This window comes from Elephas maximus, chromosome 4 (assembly GCF_024166365.1).
Source record: "Elephas maximus indicus isolate mEleMax1 chromosome 4, mEleMax1 primary haplotype, whole genome shotgun sequence".
Taxonomy (NCBI): Eukaryota; Metazoa; Chordata; class Mammalia; order Proboscidea; family Elephantidae; genus Elephas; species Elephas maximus.
This window is the reverse complement of record NC_064822.1, coordinates 181,101,546-181,112,976: the sequence shown is the minus strand read 5'-3', so window position 1 is coordinate 181,112,976 and position 11,431 is coordinate 181,101,546.

The following is an 11,431-nucleotide window of genomic DNA, read 5'->3' as shown; positions in this document are numbered from 1 at the left end:
TTCTCAACAGACTTCCCCCGGACTAGGAGCTTCTCCGTGCAGGGTCTCTGGGTCCAGAGGTTGGACTATGCTCCCGGTACTGCTTCTTTAGTGATATGAAGTTCCCTCCTCTTTGCTTGCTTCCCTTGCCTTTTTATCTCTTGAGAGATAAAAGGTGGTGCAGGCCACACCCGGGGGAAACTCCCTTTACATTTTCGATCAGGAATGTGACCTGGGTAAGGGTGTTACAATCCCACCCGAATCCTCTTTAACATAAAATTACAATCACAAAATAGAGGACAATCACACAATACTGGAAACTATGGCCCAGCCAAATTGATGCACACCTTTTGGGGGGGGACATAATTCAATCCATGACACACACCAAAACATTTGTCAGTTCAACACTTTCTACACGTATGATTCAGTGACATTGGTTACATTCTTCATATGTGGGACTGTTATCACTATCCTTTTTCAAATTATTCCACCATCAAGTAGACTTAAAAGAAAATATGATGTCAGAATGGCAAAGGCCTTTCTAGGAATCACAAAGAACCTAGAGGTCATAAAAGGAAGACTGATGAACCAGACTACAAAAATATGAAGATGTCCTTCTGGCTCAAGCCACCATCCATAAAGCCAATGGCAATCTGGGAACACGTGGCTGCAGCTTGAGTGACAGATAAAGAGCTAATTTCCCTAATATGGAAATCAATTAAAAAAATAAGAAAATGGGCAAAGGGCATGAAAAGACAGTTCACAGAAAAAGGAACTACAAATGGTTGGCTCTTCAACCCTAGGGAAAAATGCTCGCCCATACGAAAAGAAATGCAAATTAGAACTCCACTGCATATTGGTTTCCCCCTACTGGATTATCAACTATAAAAAGGTGGCCTAAAGCACCGCACTGGTGAGAAAGTGGGAAAAGGAGGCCTCTGGTACAGTGCTGGTGGGAGAAAGAATTGGTTCTACCTCATGAAGGGGCCGGTGGTGATTGGACACAAATGCACACACCCTATGACCCTACAGCCCTTCGTTCCAGGAAGACAGTCTTCAGATACCCAGGCAAAAAGGTGTGCACACTGCTAACAAGTAGCAGCATTGTTGTCGTGGCAAAAGATGGGGAAATCCTAACAACCCTTTAGCAGGAGCTAATCCGATTCACTACAGCACATCTGTATAACGGAATACTATTCAGCTGTAAAAACGAATAAGGAAGGGCTTTATGAATGAATACATTACGCCCTTCAAGGTAAGTAGTTCATGGTGACCAGCAGCAGGCAGAACACTGTGTACTGTGTGCTACCTTTTGAGGTTAAAGAAAGGCAACGAAGGAGGCTTTTTTCTGCTGGAACATCCCTGGAAGCACACACAAGAAGTTGGTAACAGAGGCGGCCTCTGAGAAGGGGAACAGGGAGTTGGGAGATGGGGTGCGTGACGGACTTTTCGTAGTAAACTCTTCTTTTATCTTTTGAATTTTGGACCATCTGAATGTATTACCCATTCCAAATACATGTAAAAATATGCGATGTAACAAGGAACTTTGAAAATTTTTTGAAGCATGTGCTACCTGGGTCCTGGTTTGGGGGCTGGGATGGTCTTGCCATATAGGGAGGGGAGATGGCTGACTTGTTGAGTTTGAGGGGTCAGTGGGATGTTGGGGGGCATCTCTAGCAGGTGCTGGAGACACCTAGGAACCATTCCATGGGGGCTATGATGGGAGCCAGGGCACAGGTAGACGGCCCTGCAGGTGTAAAGAGAAAAGGCCAAGCAGAGCCCTGAGGAGCAGGTATATGAAGGGATCAGGGGGTGGATAGGGGAGGTACCTACCTGGGCCCTGGGAGGAACAGCCTCCATCAGTCCCTCAACCAGGGGGCCACAGGAAGGGCCTCCGAGGTCTGAGATGGGGTGTCCAGGAACCTGGCTGTGCTCTCTCTGGCTGTGTCTGGGGCTCAGAACTTGGTTTGGCCAGGTAGGAGGCAGGGACAATGCTGGTCTTCTGGACAGGAAAGTCCCTGATGAAAAGAGGGACCCGTACTCTGCATCCATGGCCTCATGGGGACCTCCTAGGAGAAAGTCCCTCCCCGAGCACTGAGTTTGCCCCTGTAGAACCTTCTGGGCTTGGCTTTGGGCACTGATGGGGCTCTCCTGGCAGGAGCTGGGGAGATGACTGGGAACTGACAAATGGCATGAAGTAGTCAGCAGGGAGCTGGGTCGGAGGCTGGTGGAAGGGGATGATTAGCTCCCGTCTGAGTCAGTCTTGTAGGAGTCTGGCCCCAGAGTTCAGTTACTCTAGGGTGGGCCCTGCCAGGCTGAGACTGGCCACTGTTCCTCTTCTGACACCTCTCTTGGCTGTGACACTGAGCAGGGGCTGATCCAAGGCAGGGCTGGACTCTACCCAGGATCCACATGGACTCCCAGCCTTGCCTCCAGGGTGCCCGCCAGAGCTGCTGGGAGCACTCTCACCCTGATGTTTTCCTTTTCAAAAATGACAGCTCCTGTTTCTACAACAATTTACTAGGTGCCCGCTCTGCGCCAGGTCCTGGAACATAGAAAGTAATGACTTATGAACTGCTGGCTGCATGAACTGCTGCCTCCTTTGCCATGAGACCAGAAGAACTGGATGGTGCCCGGCTACCATTACTGACCATTTTGATCAAAGATTCTATAGAAGAATCCTGATCAAAAGGGAGAAAACGCAGAACAGAATGTCAAATTCTCATGGACTCCAGACTTTCTGGAGTCATGGAGGCTGAATGAACTCCGGAAACTATTGCCCTGATCTTTAAACCTTAAACCAAAAATATCCCCTCAAGCCTTCTTAAAACCAAACAATAGTTTAGTTTAACTAGTACAGAATGTTCTCCTTGAGCATGGTATTCTTCTCAGAACTATATGGGAACAAACTTGACAGCAGCAACTCAAGGGGTCAGATAGGAAACTTAGGGGGCAGTGAGTTTATGTTAATGAGGGAGGGACATTTTGGAAAAGGGAGAGTGAGAATGGTTGCCCTACTTGAAGAATGGAGTCAAAGTCACTGAGTTGTACATGTAGAAACTGTTCAATTGGTATATGTTTTACTGTGTATATTCTTAGCAACAACAACAAAATAAAATAAGTTGTTTAAAAAACTGTTGGTTGCTATTTTAATGAAAGGTTAAATATTTTAAGAAGATATGTGTCTTGGTCATCTAGTGCTGCCCTAACAGAAATACCCCAAGTGGATGGCTTTAACAAAGAGAAATCAATTTTCTCACAGTCTAGTAGGTTACAAGTCCAAATTCAGGGCATCAGCTCCAGGGGAAGGCGTTTTCTTTCTCTCGGCTCTGGAGGAAGGTCCTTGTCCTCAATCTTCCCCTGGTTGAGGAGCTTCTAAGGTGCAGGGACCCTGGCCCAAAGGACGCGCTCCGCTCCTGGCGCTGCTTTCAGGTCGTATGAAGTCCCCAACTTCCTGCTTGCTTCCCTTTCCTTTTATCTCTTGAGAGATAAAAGGGGGTGCAGGCCACACCCCAGGGAAACTCCCTTTACCTTGGATCAGGGAGGTGACCTGAGTAAGGATGGTGTTACAACCCCACCCTAATCCTTTCAACACAAAACAACAGTCACAAAATGGAGGACAACCACACATGGCCTAACCAAGTTGATACATACATGACAATACGATAATTCTAAGCTTGTATGCATTTGATGATATAGCCTAAAGATTTATAAAGCAAAAATAAAAAGTGACAGCATTGCAAGGAGAATTGACAAATTCAGCATCATTTAGCCTTTAACATACCCCCTCCAGTGGCTGGTGTATCAAACAAGGCAAATCAAACAATTTGTAATGACTTAAAAGATTTGAACAGCACAGTTAACGTCTATGATTTATTGGACTTACGGAATACCGAACATATACGAGGAGCCCTGGTGGTGCACTGCTCAAATGTTAACCGAAAGGTCAGCGTTTTGAACCCACCAGCCCCTCCACAGCAGAAAGATGTGGCAGTCTGCCTCTGTAAAGCTTTACAGCCTCGGAAATCCTATGGGACAGTTCTACTCCGTCCTATAGGGTCGCTATGAGTCTGGATCAACTCGTTGGCAATGTGTTTGAACATATACACATTTATGAGAAAACAAAACAAAACACGTACTAGGTCATAAGGCAAAGTTTCAAGAAATGTAAAAGACTCAGTGTGATACATTCCATGTTCTTTAATCACAGTACCATTAAACAAGAAAACTATAACAAAAAGGTAACAACCCCTCCCTCCAACATTTGGAAATCAATAACACTTCCGAATAACTCATTGATCAAAAAGAAAAATCATAATTAAAGTTGAAAAATGCTTAGAACTCAAACATAACAGGATAGGTTTGCTTATTTCAAATAGGTTTATTCGGTTACAGTGAAGCAGTATTTGAAGAAAAGTTATAACCTTAAGAGCTTGTATTAGGAACAAAACAGCATTCAAAACCAACTAAGAAGTAAAATAAGGATAATAGAATAAACCCAAAAAAGGAAAAAGAAAAGAAACAATAAAGATAAGAACAGAAATGAATTAAATGGAAAGCAAATATGTATTAGAGAGGATCGTTGAGTTGTTAGGTGCCACTGAGTTGGTTCGGACTCGTAGTGACCCCGTGTACCACAGGAAGACACACTGCCTGGTCCTGCACCATGCTCACAATCGTTGCCATGTTTGAGTCCATCGTTGCAGCCACTGTGTCGGTTCGTCTCGAGAGCCTTCATTTTTGCTGACCCTCTACTTTACCAAGCACGATGTAGAAAGAGGATTAATAAGGTCAAAAGTTGGTTCTTTGAAAGGATTCATAAAATAAACAAACTCCTGGAGCAATCGATCAAGAATAAAAGTTGAAGGCACAAATAAACAATATAGGACGAAAAGGAGGAATGTAAAAGAAATTAAAAAGGAAGGATTAAAAAGATATTAAAAAAAGTACCATCCTGTTGTGCATGGGGCCACCTTGAGTCTGCGGTCAACTTGAAGGCAGCTAACAACAACAATGAATAGTTTTATATCAATGAATTTGAAAACCTAAGCAAAATAGGAAACTTCCTAGAAAAGTAGATAAAAAAGGACCCCCAGAAGTAACAGGAATTTCGAATAGTCCTATATCTATCAAATAAATTGAATTAGTAATTTAGAATCTACCACTTCTCCACATCCCAAAACCAGGTCCAAATGACTTTACAAAATATCCAAAGAAGAGAGCATCCAATGTTACCCAAACTCTTCCAAAAATAGCAAAAGGGAGTGTATCCCGGACTCATCGAATGAACCAGTATAACCTTGAGGCCAAAAAAAAAAAAAAAACCTAGGAAAATATAAGAATATGAGAAAGGAAAATTACTGGACAAATTCATGAATAAACATGAAGAGGAAATCTGAAAAAAAAAGAAATGGGCAATTTGAAGACAGCAATATATAAAAAGATAATACGTCATGACTGCATTACTTAGAAAAGGAGCCCTGGTGGCACAGTGGTTAAGTGCCCAGCTGCTAACCAAAAGGTTGGTGGTTAGAACCCCCTAGCTGCTCCGCAGGAGAAAGATGTGGCAGTTCTACTCTGTCCTCCTATAGGGTCATTGTTATGAGTCGGAATTGACTCAGTGGCAAAGGGTTTGGCTTGGTATTAGTTAGGGTATAGGTTTGGCTGCTGTAACAAAAAGACCCCAAAACACAGTGGCTTAAAGAAGACAAATGAGTGTTTCTCTCTCATGTCTGGAGGTGAGTGGTCCAGTTCTGCCATATTCAACTCATGGCTTATAGGATTGCCCCAGCATTTCTGTTTCCTAGCCAGTGGGAAGATGGAGAGAAATGTATGGGACAAGTGGTTTAGTCTCGAAGGTGGTGACTCAGAAGTTGCACACATCAATTCCACTTCCACTCTTTTCCCAAACATACTCATAGGGCCACACCTTACTGTGAGGGAGGCTGAGAACTGTGGTCTTCAGCTGGGTGGTCACGTGGTTGGCTACAACCCTCGAAGCTCTATTATTAAAAAGGAGAAGCAGAGGATGGGTGGTGGGGACAGCCTGCAGCATCCCCTAGAGCGACTAGTAGGTTTATCCGGGGAGGCAAGGCTACTGTCACATGAGAAAATGTATGAATGTAGTTCACCACATCTCCACAGATACAGAAAAAGCATTCAAAATTAAACACTCAAAATAAAAACAAAACAAAAAGCTGCTCATACCAAGAATAGCAAGGAAAATTCTGTAAGGGATAACAATTTCTGCCAAAGGCCTACAGTAAACATCGTATTCCGTGGGGAAACACGGGAAGCATTCTTTTTAAAATCAGAAATGAGGCAAGGATGCCTGCCACCACTGATTCTGTTTAACACTGCACTAAGCGTTCTAGGCAAACCAAGGAATGTACGTTGTAAGAATCAGGAAGGAAGAAAGAAAGCTGTCATTTTCCACAAATGATAAGACAGTCTTAGAATTGCTAGTAGTAAAAAGCTATCAAAAATCCAAATTGGTTGCCATCTAGCCAACACTGACTCATGGCAACCCCATGTATGTCAGAATAGAGCCGTGATCCAAAGGGTTTTCAGAAGTAGATCGCCAGGTCTTTCTTCCAAGGTTCCTCTGGGTGGATTCAAACCTCTAACCTTTCAGTTAGTAGCTGAGTGCGTTGACCTTCTGCCCCACCCAAGGACTCCATTTATGGATATTAATATAGACATAAAATATGATTTATAGGCAAATCATAATAAGGATTTCCATTCAGGTTGCCATATATAGTAAAAAACCTGTGAAAACTGAAACCTGTATAAGGTGGGAACCTGTCAGAGAAGGAGCACTCAAGTATCTTCCATGAAAAGGAGAGAGAGAAAAGTGGTAAGACTGCACCTTGGCAAAGGCAGAAAACTTGTGAGACCTGGAAAACCAAGGCGGTCTCATCAAGGTTTCACTGTAGAAGTCCAATATGCAAAATTTGACATTTTTTCCTACATATAAGCAACAAATAAAAAATGCAATTAAAAGATATTACAATGGCATTGAAAGTAATAAAGTATCAAGGAATAAATCTCACAAAAAATGTGCATGGCCTTTCTGGGGAAAATGATAAAACTTTATTGAAAGATATTAAGAAGAAATATGTCATGTTAATAGCTAGGAAGACTCAATATTATAAAGACGTCAATTCTCCCCAAATTCCTTTATAAATTGAATGCAATTCTAACCAGAATCCTGACATAGTTTTTCTTGGAACTTGACAAGCTGATTCTGAAATTTTCATAGATGAGCAAAAGGTCAGTAATAAGCATGACAATTTTGAAAAAGTACAGGATAGGAGAATTTGTCTGGCCTGATAGAGAAATGCAGTTAATTGAGGCAATATTGTACCGGCTCAGGAGTCCCTGGGTGGTACAGTTAATGTGATCAGCTGCTAACTGAAAGTTTGAGGTTTGAGTCCACCCAGAGGCGTCTTGGAAAAAGGCCTGGAGATCTACTTCCGAAAAATCAGCCACTGAAAACCATATGGAGTACAGTTCTACACTCACACACTTGGGGTCACCATGAGCTGGAATTGGCTTGACAGCAAGTGGTACTGGTCAAGGGGGGACAAATAAACCACTAGACAGCGGGTCTAGGAAGAGACCCACATACGTAGACACTGGGCATGTAAGGCAGCTGGAACCGCAGCTCAGTGGGAAAGGCAGGCATCCAGTCTCCTCAATAAATGGTGCTGGGGCCATTGGTCAGAGAGAAAATGAAAGTAAATCTGGATCTCAAAACAATTTGAAAAAAAATCGGTATCTCACCACATTCTAAAATCCATTCCAAGTGTGTGGTTGTTATTATCATTAGGTGCCTATCAGGGACTGAATTGTGCCCCCCTTTATACTCAAGTCACTTCCCTGTTCCAGTGTAAAGGGAGTTTCTGTGGGGTGTGACATGCACCACCTTTTATCTCTCAAGAGATAAAAGGAAAGGGAAGCAAGCAGAGTTGGGGACCTCGTACCACCAAGAAGGCAGCACCAGGAGCAGAGCACATCCCTTGGACACAGGGTCCCCGCGCCTGAGAAGCTCCTCGACCAGGGGAAGATTGAGGACAAAGACCTTCCTCCAGAGCTGACAAAGAGAGAAAGCCTTGCCCTGGAGCCGATGCCCTGAATTTGGCCTTGTAACCTCCTAGACTGTGAGAAAATAAATTTCTCTTAGTTAAAGCCATCCACTTGGGGTATTTCTGTTAGGGCAGCACCAGGTGACTAAGACAGTGCCATCGATTCGGTTCCAACTCATAGCAACCCTATGCATGACAGAATGAAACGCTGCCCAGTCCTGTGCCATCCTCACAATCGCTGTTATGCTTCAGCCCATTGTTGCAGCCACTGTGTCAATCCATCTCGTTGAGGACCTTTCTCTTTTTCAATGACCACGCTTTTTTACCAAGCATGATGTCCTTCTCTAGAGACTGGTCCCTCCTGACAACATGTCCAAAGTATGTGATACAAAGTCTCGCCACCCTCACTTCTAAGGAGCATTCTGGCTGTCCTTCTTCCAAGGCAGATTTGGTTATTTTTCTGGCAGTCCATGGTATATTCAGTGTTCTTTGCCAACACCCAAATTCAAAGGTGTCATTTCTTCTTCAGCCTCCCTTATTCATTGTCCAGCTTTCATATGGATATGATGTGATTGAAAATGCCATGTCTTGGGTCAAAAGCACCTTTGTCCTTAAAGTAACATCTTTGCTTTTTAACACTTTAAAGAAGTCTTTTGCAGCGGATTTGCCCAATGCAATGCATGGTTTGATTTCTTGACCACTGCTTCCATGGACATTAATTGTGGATCCAAATAAAATGAAATCCTTCAACAACTTCAATCTTCTTCCCATTTATCATGTCCAGTTGTGATGACTTTTGTTTTCTTTATGTTGAGGTGTAAGCCATGCTGAAGGCTGTGGTCTTTGATCTTGATCTGTAAGTGCTTCAACTCCTCTCTGCTTTCAGCAAGCAAGGTTGTGTCATCTGCACATCGCGAGTTGTTAATGAGTCTTCCTCCAATCCTGATGCCCCTGTTCTTCTTCATATAGTCCAGCTTCTCGGATTATTTGGTCAGTATACAGACTGAATAGCTATGGTGAAAGAATACACCCCCGATGCACACCTTTCTTGACTTTAAACCATGCAGTGTCCCCTTGTTCTGTTCAAATGACTAACTCTTGGTCTATGCACAGGTTCCTCGTGAACGTAATTCAGTGTTCTGGAATTCCCATTCTTCACAATGTTATCCATAATGTGTTATGATCCACACAGTCGAATGCCTTTGCATTGTCAATGAAACACAGGTAAACATCCTTCTGGTATTCTCTGCATTCAGCCAGGATCCACCTTACATCAGCAGTGATATCCCTGGTTCCATGTCCTCTTCTGAATCCGCCTTGAATTTCTGGCAGTTCCCTGTTGATATACTGCTGCAACTGCTTTTCAATGATTTTACTTGTGTGTGATATTACCAAATTTTACTTGTGAGTGATATTAATGATATTGTTCTGTAATTTTCACTTTCTGTTGGATCACCTTTCTTTGGAATGGACATAAATATGGATCTCTTCCAGTCAGTTGGCCAGGAAGCTGTCTTCCAAATTTCTTGGCATAGATGAGTAAGCACCTCCAGCGTGGCACCCATTTGTTGAAACACCTCAGTTGGTAGCCTGTCAATTCCTGGAGCCTTGTTCTTCGCCAATGCCTTCAGTGCAGCTTGGACTTCTTCCTTCAGTACCATCGGTTCTTGATATGATCAAGAATGCTACCTCTTGAAATGGTTGAATGTGGGCCAGTTATTTTCTCTTTTCCATACGTGTAAAGACCTAAATATGCAAAGCAAAACATTAAAAGTCTTGGAAGAAGACGCGGGAGAATATAATCTTTTTGGGAATAGGGAAGAACTTCTTAAGCAAAACTTAAAAAGCAGAAGTCATTAGGGAAGGAGATTTAAATTTGATGACATCCAGATAAAAACTCTGTTTATTAAAAGTCACAAATCATTAAAAGACATCCCACTGACTGAAAGTAATATTTGCAACATAAATAACAAAGTTTGGAATGCAGAATAGACAGATAACGTCAAAAAAGAATTATAAGAGAAAGACAAATACCCCAGCAGAGAAATGGACAAAAGATATGAATAACAATTTATGGAAGAGGAAACACAAATCTACAGCAAACACTTGCAAGAATGCTTGACATTACTAGAAATCAATTCGTGTCAATTAAAACCACAATGAGATGCCAATTCACAGCCATAAGATTAGCAAAAATTATAAAACCTCACAAGGCCAAGTGTGGGCCAAGGTGTGGAGTAGCAGGGACTCCTAATCGTGCTGGAGATGCAGGTTCAGATTGCCCAATAAGCAAGGTAAGCACAGGCTTACTTAAGCTTACTTCCTAATCTGTAGTGAACAATTTCACATAGGTTTTTTTGATCAGTAAGCAAGCACAAGTAAGCCCGTGCTTACCTTGCTCACACGGTAATTCATCCCTGTCAGAGACTGTAAATTTGAAAAGAGGCTTTGATTCTGTAGGAAGGTGGTGTGGGCTTGGGAGACAGACAGACACCAGCTATACGTAGAAGCAGAATCTTTGGTGCGGTGAAAAAATGTGAAATTGTTCACTACAGATGATCTGGTAAGCAAGGTAAGCACAGTGCTTACCTTGCCGATTGGATAATATGTCCCTGTGAGATGCAATCACTTTGGTTTGGTATTGAGGCGAAGGGGACAGTGATGGTTCAGCAGTGGCATTCCTGCCTTCCATGTGAGAGACCTAGGTTCAATTCCCAGCCAGTGCACCTCATGGGCGGCCACCAACCATCTGTCAGTGGAGGCTTTCCTGTTGCTGTGATGCTGAATAGGGTTCAGTAGAGCTTCCAGTGGGTCTGAGGAGGACTAACTATGTAGCAATGTTCATATTTTTGTCTGGGTGGTGAGTACCCTGGTGTTCGGTGTATTATCTTTTATACCTGTTGGGACATTTTAAATACTAAATAACACTTTTTTTTTAAGGACATAGGTGACACAACACAGTGTTATCCCTGCTGTGATGGAGAAGTTCAGGGACTGTGGGAGCTTAAAAAAGGCATCTACTCCAGCCTGGGATTCTGGGAGGCCTTCCTGGAGGAGGTGACATCTGATCTAAGACTTGAAGAGCAAGCAAGAGTTTATCAGTCTCAGGAAGGGATGGGTGGGAGAGAGAGGAAAGGCATTTTCAATGGGCATTGTGGGCAAAATATGAGGGAGAACATGGAGCATTTGAGAAACGTGAGTTATTGGAAGTCTGTAGGGCAAGGGATGAGGATAACGGAGGAGCTTCAGGAGGAGGAAGGTGAAGATGTTAGGCGAAGGGGGAGGGCTTCTGGAAGAAGCTGCAACCCAAGGGCAAAGACTGACGGTGGGGCTTCCAGCCCAAAGCAAGAGGGACATGATGTGAA